The 12,553-nt window shown below is 45.5% G+C and overlaps 1 protein-coding gene and 1 pseudogene across 1 annotated transcript in view; one reads left to right on the top strand and one right to left on the bottom strand.

The window, feature by feature from the left end:
• LOC138511205 (uncharacterized) overlaps positions 1-12,553 on the bottom strand; it is a 761,242-nt gene that overhangs the window by 463,168 nt on the left and 285,521 nt on the right. The gene's annotated exons all lie outside the window — the stretch shown is intronic.
• The window catches only part of LOC138510660 (long-chain-fatty-acid--CoA ligase ACSBG2-like), a 502,504-nt pseudogene that overhangs the window by 177,488 nt on the left and 312,463 nt on the right, over positions 1-12,553 (top strand).

Below are 12,553 nucleotides of genomic sequence, written 5' to 3' on the forward strand. Positions count from 1 at the left end.
TGGTGTGAAATGATTATGCTCTGGTGATTGGTCATTGTTGATTATCTTGATTTCTTTTGACACTAAGCATTTTCTTTTTCTTTTTCTCCCTCCTTGACATTTGCTTGGGACTGTCACCATCGTCAGTGTTGGTACCTAAATGCTTGGATTACTTCCACAACCTATTTTCCATTTCTTGTGTAGATGCATTCCAAAAGGCCTTATTTTACTTAGGAGATGCTAGTGCAGCACTGGGTTTAACTGTGCATTCTGGGAGATTTAGTATTCCCATTATAAACTGACTACAAGTCCCAGAATGTAAAGTTAAAACCAGAAGTGGATTACAATCTCCTGAATGGAATGGGGAATGTTGCCATGTATGTTGTTAGTAAGTACTGTGTCATTGACTCTTTGTTAGGATTTTCTATGTGGCCAATGTTTGCAATGTTGGTTTCTAGTTCTATCTTTGCCTTTTGTTTTCCGATTCCTGTAAAGTAGGGGTGCGCTGGTGAATAGCCCCATTGTCACTAAATGTACTCTTGCTGGTATGTTTTATCTTGTCCTCTGCTTGCAGGTGCGGGAGCATCCTCACTCCACCCATCTCAAGCTGCGGACTGCATGGAAAGTAGTCTACATAGATCTTGACCCTTGTTTTTCTGCCCGCAGTGGGAGGAGTTTATGCAGATTGGTTCAGATGTACTGGAGTCTAGACTAGATGACATCATCGCCTCCCAGAAGGCCAACCAGTGCTGCATGATGGTCTACACATCAGGGACAACCGGGACACCAAAGGGGGTGATGGTGAGTCACGACAATGTGAGTATCCTCATTGAAACTAGACTTTTGATTCTGTAACTGGAATAAAGTATCTTGCAGGATAGATGTAGATGTAAGTTACTAGTAGTATTGTTAAACACAGTAATCTAGATTGAAAATGGACCTTCTGATAAAAATACTAAATTAAAGACACCACCATATGGTATTACAAAAACTGGTTTAGTCAAAATAATGGAACAGGCATTGCATGTTATCTGACAAACCTACTCGAGCTGGAGGTGTCCATAACCCAAAGAGTGCTCATGTGGAAATGGAACTGGAAGTGAAAGGACAGAAGGAGAGAGTGTTGCTTTTCTTGACACTAGGGTTAGTGTCAAGAAAAGCACCACGAGAGAAAATATACAGTTTAACCTAGCATTTTCTTGGAGAATTAAAACGCCTTATACAAGTGTAGATGCTCTGGAACAACAGATAAGGTGAGTTAGACCTGTTCTGGGACGAGGGAAATCTTGCATCCAGCATAGCAGTGACTTGTATTTCCACAGGGTAAGACAGCAACTTTATACCAGCATCAAATTGACAGGAAACATCAACAAATCGACATAGGGGGCTGCTGGTCAAAGTATATTGATACACAGAAACACTTGCAAATCTTTCCCCCATCCTAGTATATGAGCGGTGTGTTAGCTCCATAACCATAAATATCCAATAGCAAATTCCCTGTGCCTGCTCCTGGGTGTTTTGGACCAAGAAGCCCTGAAAAACTAGGTTTGGGAGTGGGATGAGAGTAAAAGGCAAAACCTTATACAGGAAAAAAGTGAGTCAGATGACTCAGAAGACAGGTTTTCACCCAAGCATTTGTCAAACAAAAATACAGCAATAATTAACACAGATCTCTTTTTTTTATCACCACATAAAGCTGATCTGTTTCAGACAAGGGAGGATATTTTTAAACATATGCATGCACTACAGTAAAGGCTTTTATAAAGAGAAATGTCACATGAAATGGAAGAAGACACAGATATTGTTCAAGAAGAAATTCAAACCTAACATTCAAACCTAAGCCCATTTTGTCCTCAAGTTGTACAACAACCTGGTGGAGCACTTGACAAGTTACTGCTCCAAGAGTGGCAGGCATTAGCATGTTGTAAGTAGACAAAATCTAATAAAATGATTTTAGATACATTGACAAAAGATCAGGATATCACAGCGAAAGCGGACAGCAAGGGTGGGGAAAAAACATTGATCATAACATTGTGAGCACACGTGCAATGCTAGTAATAGTGAGTTACGGGACCCTGGAACCTGGACTAGAGCAATCCCCCTTACTAGAATTATGCAAACTACTAGCTAGCTTCTTTCTACTAGCTAGCTATTGTCAGTGGTCGAAGTGTACGAAAAGAAGTAGTGGCACTATGCTCCCCTCTAGCCCGCCCCGCTCCCCACAGACCCCATTGCCACGCCTCCTCCCACGCACAATACAAACCCTATACTGGGTCCTGCTTTGCCTCCATTCCACACCCACCACTGCGTAAAGGCTGAAAGAAATGCAGTGAAAGAAATGCAAAATGCATTTAAACGCCCTCCATTACCTTTACCATTGTCCGTCACAGCACGCAGCTTTACACACCCTCCCCATTCAAATCACCCACCATTCACACCTCTAGAGGGGCGTGCTAAAGATTAAAGCCACCCCTTCCACCATCCCCTTAACTGCATGTACAGCTGTTCCTGCAGTATTTTCATGTTAAGCTATTTAAATATAGAAGGACATTGTAATTACTGCAGGAGCAGGACTACGTGGGGATTGGGAATGGGCTTTGTCCCAAGCAGGCCACTGAAAAAATAATAGCAGCCCAGCAGTGCTACGAAAGCTCACTGTAATGTGAGGTTAGAGCTGATCCAGGGGGTCTGAGGGTCAAATCCCCAGTAAGGGGGTGTAGAGCAAGTTTCAATTCCGGAACAATTTAGTTTTAAAATAAAAGTATTGGAACGGCTAAACGTAATTTTAAAAAGTAGAGGAGCACCGCTCCCAACCACTCCCGCCCACTTTGACCACTGGCTATTGTGAGGGGTCAAAAATGAAAGCCAGACACAAAGTTGTCATGTTTTTGGTTAAATGCCTCTCTGACCCTGCACTAAGAGGAATTTTCTTAGCTAACACTCAAAACTAAGGAGCTGTTTGTGTCAGGATCTCAGAAAACAAAAGCCGTCCTTGTGTCAAAACGCCCTACGCTGCCCCTAAGACTATAAACAAAATAACAAAGAGAAAAGGGAAATGTCTTTAACCAGATGCTTGCCAAAAAGTGTTCATAAAAAATAATAGCACAACTCCCAACAGAAATGATCTCCGAGATGGAAAGACCTTAGTTCCAGAGGAGCTTCCCTTCCCCTGAATTCTTTAATGATTTAACAATGGGTCTCATTGCAATTCTGGCAGTAGCACGCCAGTGCTACCGGCAGGTTGCCGCAGGACTGTAACACTGTTTCCGGTGCCTGATATCCCAGTGCCACTGGGGCATTACAAGTCCCGGCAGACCGGATGTTAGGTGTCGGAAAATGTTAGTCGCCATTCCTGTGGAGTCTGTAGGGCCCTTAGTAACGGTGCCGGAGCTTTCGTGACAACTGTGCCAACCGGGGCCGTTGCACGCAGCAGGTCAGACCTGCTGCGTGCAATGGGTGCCAGTGCGTTGCTACTGGCGCCCTTATTTCCAGACTGGCAGACTTGTAATGAGGCCCAATGTCTTTTGTATTAACAGTTCTTGAGGTTTCTCTTGGTTCTCAACAATCACAAAGGCTGATTAACCTTATTAGTCCTCCAACAAAAGTTCCTTCTTATTCAACAAGCACCGTCTTATCTTGTCTTTTCTTATAGGTTTACACTTTCCCTGGTATACTCCCCTGCCAGGACTATTTATGCACTTCCAATTGCCTGGTGTATGTTCCTGCCAGGACTTCTTATATGCTTGCAACTTCCTGGTACACTCTCATGCCAGGATTCCTCTTGTACTCACAACATCTACTTGAGACCTCCTGGTATACTCTCATCCTAGGATATGTCTTGCGTTCACAACTGACTGGTATGCCAGGACTTTCTCTTCTTTAATGACCTGGTATTTGCTTAACAGGACTTTCTCTTCTTCAACTGCCCAGTATTTGCATGCCAGGACTTTCTCAATGTGTGTTCTCTTTATAAGCAAGCACCATATACCGTTCTGGTTGTGGGTATATATACTTGTTTAAGCTTTCCCTACTTTTGACATTCATTTGTCATTGGGGTTCAAATTAGCGCTTTGCCCTTTTCTTCAAAAACAATTGCACTTTGTATTGCACTTGCCGTTGATGCACAATGTTCAGATGTTCTTAATGCTCAAAACTCTCTTTGGTGCGATGACTGAAATGGGTCGCCACTTTGCTCTGGCAGACTCGCTGGTTTGCTATAGCATTTTCAGACTTCCTCGTGCTTATGCAGCGTTTCTCTCCTTCTTCCTCCCCAGTCCGGGTGGCTCTGACATCTCACCAGCCTCTTCAGTGTTCTGCTCCTGCACACTTATTTATTTATTTATTTATCCACTTATAATCCGATGAAGTCGGAGGCATCAGGGCGCAGAGAAGTGAAGAATGAAAGAAAGAAGTGGGATGGGACAACAAGAGTCATTAATTTCAACCCTTTCCTAAATTTCAATAAGTTATTTCCTATGCCAGTACCTACGCTGGCTTCTCGTTGGCTCACGGTAAGGACCGCAATGCTTCTCTTCCCTGCTGAATGCCCAGGGTTCATCTTGCGGGGCCTGGCATCTCCACGGCAAGTCCTTCTTGCAGGAAGTCTCTGTCTCACTCCAATGGCGAGCTTCTCTGCTTCGCCACTCTGGCTCACGCCTCCAGCTTCCGCTCACCGACTTCAACAAAGAGGTCACGTCTTCTTCTGAGCTGCTTTCCTTAGTTCTGTCACCATATTTAAAGGACCTGCGTGCTGGTGTATTTCTCCAGCAACTAGCACGCTCACTACACATGTTCTTCTGCATCAATTCCCTCATCCTCCTCATCTCAGTGCTTGGGTGGTTGTGGGAATTGAAGTCCACTGATGTTATTTGATCTTTAAAATTGGAAAAAATGCTCTTAATAATTCCACATGGCAAATCAGTTCTCAATCAAGAGCAGTTGGATGCGTGTGATGCTTTGATCAAAAATGGAAGGTTGGGTTGGATGATATTGGCAAAAAGGTTTTGCTATTCTCCAAAAAGAGGGGGGAGCAGATGTATGTCAATATGCTGTTACGGTATTCGGTATTAAGCGGTCTTCTACATGGGCAAATGGGAGATAGCATGTCTCATCCAATGAAGTCATGATACCTTCCCGGTAGTTGTCTCCTCCCATGTGATCCTCCCTCATATAACCGCCTCCAGGGTGAGGACCAGGTAGCGGCTGCCTTCACCAGGCCACATGGGAGTAGGTTATCGCCGGGGAATCTGTAATGACCCCATTGGATTCATCACACCATATTCTCTCGAACCAGCTCACTCAAGATCCTCAGAGGCGATGCTACAATACGTGCAACAGCACAGAACAAACATGCCTTCTTCTCTCCTGTTAACATTGATCAGTTTATTCATTTGGTAAGAAACATTAAGATCTCTGGCTCTTTCTCAGACCACCCCTTTCCAGCAACTAGGTTTCAAGAAGTCTCCCAGCACTTTAAATCTCCTGTATCCTGCAGAATTACTTGAAAAGGTGGTGACCTTACAAGGTAGAATGCCATATCCTTTTGAATCCCATAAAAGCAGACTTAAGCAGATGCCTAGCCAGGATTATCTAACAACTGGGGCCTGAAACTAATGAAGTTGGGCCCACCATAGTCCGATTATCATCTGTAAATGCACACACATCGCTGCTGAGTGTGCATTTACAGATGTTCGGGACCTTGCCCTCTCAAGCCCTACCCTCTCTACGCCTCTGGACTCTAGGCCAGGAAGAGGGAGCTAAGCCCTTCTGAATGCTGTACCTGATGGCCTAAGGATCCAGGGAGAAGGAAACGCGGCCGCCCTAGTCCTCCAGGCTTTGTCTGTGGCATTCAGCACTGATGACCATACCATGCTACTGCAAACATTGGTAGACTTAGGTGCCATGGACATGGCACTGAGATGGAGTGCTTTCTTTATGAAGTGACGATCTGCCGTCTCGCGACCACCTTTTATATCCAAGTTTATTCCTGCACCTCCTGGGGTGTCTGAGGGTTGCACCCTCTCCCCAGTTATTTTCAGTGTTCATATTCTGCCTGTCACGATTCTGATTAGAGGCCATGTGATAGATCTCAATAATTGTGCCCATGTCACTAAACTTGTCATGAAATTATCCGATTCTGACACCCTCGCTTCTGCAGCCTCTCCCCGACTAGCTCATTTACTAGTTCTGTGTAAACTGCGCCAGAGAGGACCTGCTGGATTTACACTTTTGAGTAGGCTGCTCCCATGTGTGCAATTTTCAAAACATTCAGATCAGGGTAAGAAAGTAAAGAGCATAAAGGCAGCATACATGCTTGTACGTCAATCTTTTGCACTCCGCCATGCCAAATGCTTAATAGCTGCCTGGCATGTAGGCAGGACAGGCAGTGTTTACAATGGATTGCTATGAAATTCGCCTATTTTTTGCTGATGTAAAATGCAGGCGGACTCCACAGGAATCCACAGCGTTTGCGCCAGCACGAAAATCCATCCTGGCGCAAATGTGTAGAGAATTTTAATGCAGAGAAGAAGGGCAAGGCGAAATTGTAATTTATGATCTGTGCCTCCTCTCTGCCATACCAATTGTGGAAAATGAGCTGTAATCAAGAATAAAATGCGTCAAAGCCTTACGCAGGGCTTTGACGCATTTTATTTACGTCATGGCTCATTGAAAATATGTTTAAAATAAACCCACCTAAGTCTGAAAATCCAATTATCAGACTGCACCTCAATCTCTGACAATACACCTCCCGCCCCTCAGACTTGTGCGACTGTCCCTCACCATTTTGCACATCCGAATTTGGGGTTTATCCTCAACTGCAAATTATCTCTGAGGCTTCAGTTAACTGCAGTTATACAGGCTGGTTATTAGCATCTTGATATTGATATTTTATTTGTATCGTGCTTGTAGACAAGTGTTTCAGAGCGCGACGAGGCACGGGAGGGGAAGAAGGGAGAGCAAAACAATGATCTGACACTAGACCTAGCGCATGTGCATGGGAAAGGGAAAAGGGAAAGTGCAACGGAAGGGGGACAGGTGGAAAGTGCTGGACAAAAGGAAACACAATAAATACATAAAACATGAATAAATAAAATAGTGGCAGTGCAGCCAGCCAGAGGCAAGTGCTAGGTGTGTATGAATAAGTGGAAAAAAACAAGGGGGTGGGGGGACTGCAGGGTAACATAAACAGACCCCAGTGCAGAGGATTGCCAGGAGGCAGAGGGTGACCAGGTGCCCGATGCCGGGAAAAAACAGACCAACAGACCAACAGAGGAGAGGAGTAGAGAAGGCAGAAGCAAAGAGGAAGCTATTCAAGGAATAGTGTGCTAAAAAATGTTATTGTCCTGAGCTTTCGGGCATGTGCTTTTCAGCAAACTGTGATTGATCGTAAAAACATTTCCTATGCACCTTACCTTAGTTTTCCTCACTTTTACACATACCAAATCAAGCAGCTTGGCGCGGCCATCTTATGCTAATCTTATCCGTTTATCCATCACCCTAAATTGAACTGCCCTTGCGGCACTAAATCATATCCCCTGCCCCTGAAGCTGACATCACTATTCCTAGTGATATTCTCCACCTATTTTAATGTCGTTAGTGTGCAGCATAGCCAAAGGCGCCCAGTCATCACCTATGCCTACGCCTTAACGTTAGTTGATACAGAACCCGGAATATCAACACACACATCCTCTCACAGCACAGAGCGTCTCAAATCGGAATAGGAAACACTATTTTTAAAGGAAACACCAATACTCTGCAATTTATAATGTGCTTTTATTTCACAATAAACGCTCCGAGAACATCCGCCAATTTCCATATTCAACCAAATCTTTAATGTTGTTGTTTCCGAACATCAAATCTTTATCATGAGGCACACAGGGCCTCATTACGAGTATGGAGGTAGCCATGGTGCTATTAGCGCCATGGCTGCCTCCATACTGGGCTCCAATACCGGGTTCCTTCAATGGGGAATTACCGGGTCATTCCAACATTGGAAGACCCGGTAATTCCTCCTTGAAGGAACCATTCCCCATTCCCATTTGAGCCCCCTATTTCACACCGACAGCCCCTTTTCATGCTGTGTTTTGCTTACAGTCATTAGTTCTTGCATGCCAAGTTTGTTATTTAGCTTAGGTCTTATTCCTTAGTGGGATGCATATTTATTCTGTCTATTTTGACACGTGCATGCTAAGGCAACTGCAGACAACGCAGTTGCTTTCATGATGATATCCACCGACCCTCCCGTGCCCTGTCCGTGAAGGACCCACAAGAGCTGGCCGAAAGCGAGAAGGGGGAAAACACAGAGTTCCACTGTATGGCATACTCCAACAGGCACTTCTTGCAAAGAAAATTCACAAAGAGGATACATTTGAAAAGACAATTTGGACGCTTAATACTTCTTAAAACTTTTATTAGCTTTGAAATTCAAGTTAAATAGATTTCCATTTGTCATGTACAATGTACAAACATTGTGGAACATACACACTGCTGCTAATCATTTATACCGGGAAGTCAACTGTTCAACGATGTTCGCTTTTGATGGACAGGGCACGTTTGCAATGTTTTGTGGCAATGTATGTGTCCTAGGAACAAAATCATGATCGATTCCATGAGTATGCATGTCCAACACAGTCAAAGTGAGATCTTTCACAAAATCGAATTCCATTTCCTGGTATATAGGCTTGACCACCCTTTTTTTGCTTATTTTTGTAAAGGCCATTTGGTAATGAAGCATCCCAAAGTTTCCTGCAGTTCTCGATTGTTCTCTCCCTATGTTCTTGTTATGCGCTAATACCGCTAGTAATGTTCGATATTGTATACCGTCTATGCCGAAATGCAACTGCTTGGGCCTGTACTTTAGGCACATATTGTGGAACACCTCCAAATCTCTGGTGTGATAGAATTCTGTGAGTCCCTTCAGGTCTCTTGAAAGAGTTTGATCAAACACGATCTTCTCAAGAGCTTTGTGTGGAGGTGAAGATGGAAACCATGCGTGAACGTTGGAACAGTGGTGCATCAATGAGCGCCATTTTTCAAGTAAAATTTCCACATACCCATCACAAGTATTGGAGCTCCACCAGAGATGCTTGCTGAAAGACTGGGACCACTGTAAAATATTTTACCTGCAGCTATGGTTTTTTGATTGATTGATTTGGCAACGTGCCATACATCAAATTGATGGCAAATGTTTGGAAACTGCCCTCGCATGGCCTTGGCTATTGAAACATGTCTGTCAGTGGCTATGCAGTCTATTTGCATCCCCCTCGATTGGAGTTGTTCGAGGGATTTTATGAAACCATGTTTCTCCATGGTCACTGAAGATTTACATTCAGACATCTGCACAACCTCCGAACTCACAATTGTTTTTGTTTCCATGTACTGAAAGTGGTATGAGCAGTACTTTGCTGAAAATCCGGAGCTGTCACAATGTCCATCGCCAGCTAGCCTGAACCGTTTGCCAGAAAATGTCCTTTCAAATGACACTTGTTAAATTTTCCAGGCTTGACTAATAGCGGGGAATAAACATTCTCTTCGATATTTGTAGTACTGCAATTTAGCAAGGAATTGAAGTCCGAACAAATTGACAGAAACTGGACAACTTACTAAAAGTAGAGCCACTGAAAAGTAGAGGTGCTTAACACAGTAGATTTCCAGCTGGCACTTTGCCCAGCATCGGTTGAGTGGAGCATGAAAATGTATAATGGAGGTGGGCACAGGTGGCTTGGATTTTCACGTTAGTGCCTTGTAATACACGAGTTACAATCAAAACTTGGCTCCCCACATATTTTCCCCCTCACTGGATGCACAAATTTCAGCATCAGTATAATCTCGACCAGGCAGCTGTCGAATACAATGTATTTCTGCTCCTTTACTAGCCAATCGTCCTTCATGATTGTGGTTTGTGACTCAACTGTGGTGGACAAATCGGCCAAACTAGACACACTGTAGTCGAGACCTTTGGCAAGTTCCTCGGTCAATTGCGAAGAAGCTTCAGTCTCTGTTAGTTTAGCTTGTGTTATTTTCACACGAATTGGAGAAACCATCAGCGTCGATTGTTTATTTGGTGGACCTTTTTTTGCGGGTGTAGATTGTGTCAAGTGGTCAGCGAGGAATTCAAAAGTATCTTCATTATATTCAATTTCATCTTCATCTTGTCGAGTTCTCACATTGTAGCAATGGTCCAACAGCACCTTGCTGGCTTCGCCGGTCACATTCAATTCATTTTCTGGCCATTGGACATACGCATCTCAAGTCCGCTTATTGGCCATTCCCACCATGCCAGCCCCCTTGGGAGGGCACGGCCACAGGTGCGAACTGCCATTGATTCTGGAGGGGGACGGAGGGGGATGGAGGGGCATGAGACACGCAGAAAAGGTCCAGAACTCTGCTGAATGGAGACACATTTATGTGGATTGCAGGGGCGTGGCCTGTTTCAGGGGAGCCTGCCTGGAGACACTGGGTCTGGCCAGGCCATGTGAGCAATGGCCCCTGCGCGGAAGATACCTTTGAAGTGTACATGGTGTTTGGCACCTTGGCCTTTCCATCCCCGCCAGTCCTGCCCGGATATGTGAGCGTGTCCTTGAGTCAATTAAAAATTGAAACAACTATTCATAAAAGATGATTTTTATTTTATTTTGTTGCTGATGTTGATGGCACAAATGTACTACAAATTGTATACTTCGGGGTGCAGCACAGACTTACCTGTGTACCGTCGTATCCTGTGTGTCGTAGCCGGCCTGGACCACGCACATTTAGTGTAGTAACTGGAGGCCGATACGTACCTGAGGACGTGACCGTAGTCGCAAACATTACAGTGAGCAGCGCTCGCTTCGCGCCAGCCAGCCAAACCAGGCTATGAAGGGGAGGGGCAGGAGGGAAGGCTCTGCACTTATACTTACCCTGTATTTACCTTTAGTCACCCTGACTCCCAGAATGATACATCCCAAAGGTCCCGAAACTATGCAGGTCCCTCCCAACCTCACGGTCCCATGGGAGTTAATCCCCAGTCAACCAGTGGGGGAAGGAGTGGCTGGGGCAAGCGTCTGGATGAAGGTAGCCAGCAATGGGGCTATACATTGGTACAGACCGGACCAGGCACTCCTGCAGGGCACCAGAGGTAAGTGTGACAAAACGGTAAGCCCATGTCACAAGCCCCAACCGAGTAGCATGGATCCAGGGGTAAACCAGTTGTCAACCCTTTTGGGAATTGCAGGCCGAGGTGCACGCGGCCCGCTCCGAGACAAATGCAATCAGGAGGGAGGTAGTAGTCAATAGAGAGAAAACCGAGGATTTGGCAAAATGGCTATTGGTCGCTCAGGCCGTCCAGGTTCCCTTACCAGGTCCTTCAGACCGAGTAGCAGAGAGGGTGCCCCAAATTCAGGTCACAACACGCCCTCTGTTCCCTTAGCCCCTCCTGAACACTTCCTAGGTGACCCCCAGAGGTACGTCATATTCATGAACCAGTGTAGATTGCATTTCCTGTGCAGCCCAGGGGCCTTTCCCTCGGACTAAGCCAACGTGGCCTTTGTCTTGTCTTATGTGGGGCTAATTAATTGGTCTGTACTGCTAGTAAACCGAGATGACCCCATCTTACATAACTTCGGAGCATTTCAGCTAGAGCTAGACAAACTATTTGCCCTCAGAAATCAAGGGGCAGCCTTAGACGGAGAACTGCTGGCCCTACGGCAAGGGTCCCAAGATCTATTGGTATACGTCACGACATTCAATCGGCTCGTGGCTGAAACGTGGCTGAAACAAATTGGCCCGAGGAGAAAAGAACCACCCTCTTCTACCGAGGCCTCTGGGGTGAGCTGAAAGACGTTTTAGCGCAAGTAGTCAACCCACCTGAACGCTGTGCAGACTATATACACATAGTGATACAGTTGAATCATCGTTTGCAAGAGAGATCGGCAGACCTAACTTGGGAGGAAGCCCGGCCCATATAGGTGTGCCTGCGCGAAGTAAAAGTGCGTCCCCAAGAAAATACCTGGAACCAATGCAGTTGGGCAGTGCGAGGAAACCACTGTCAAAGGAGGAATAAGAGAAGCGCCAGCAGCAACAATTGTGTCTATATTATGGAAAGGTGGGCCACTTCCTGAAAGACTGCCCTAGTAAGCTGAGTAAATGGGCCCTGAGTGCCATTGGGGAGGCAGTGACCGAGGATCCCGCAACGGTGTCAGAAAACTCCTGAACTTGACAAGAGTAGGGATCGGCTTGTCGAGGGGAACTGAAGTAACCACGGTCTCACACCTCACCTTACCTGTCATTCTGATCAGGCCGGGACAACCTCACCGGATGTACGCCCTACAGGCTTATATTGATTGTGGGGCCAAAGGCAACTATATCGATATCGGAGTAGCCCGAAAATTGGACATACCGGGGCAGCTAAGGTGGAAGATAGACAATATCGTTTCAATGGCCGCGTCTCCACTGTCATCCGGACCGGTAACACAGTGCACAGAAGAAGTGGATCTATTATGCAAAGATGGCCATCGAGAGCGCATGACTTTCGACTTGATCAGTGCCCCACCGTTTAAACTCATACTTTGCATGCCGTGGCTAGAACGGCATAATC

The sequence above is a fragment of the Ambystoma mexicanum genome, chromosome 6p (genome assembly GCF_040938575.1).
Source record: "Ambystoma mexicanum isolate Mex_15411 chromosome 6p, UKY_AmexF1_1, whole genome shotgun sequence".
NCBI lineage: Eukaryota > Metazoa > Chordata > Amphibia > Caudata > Ambystomatidae > Ambystoma > Ambystoma mexicanum.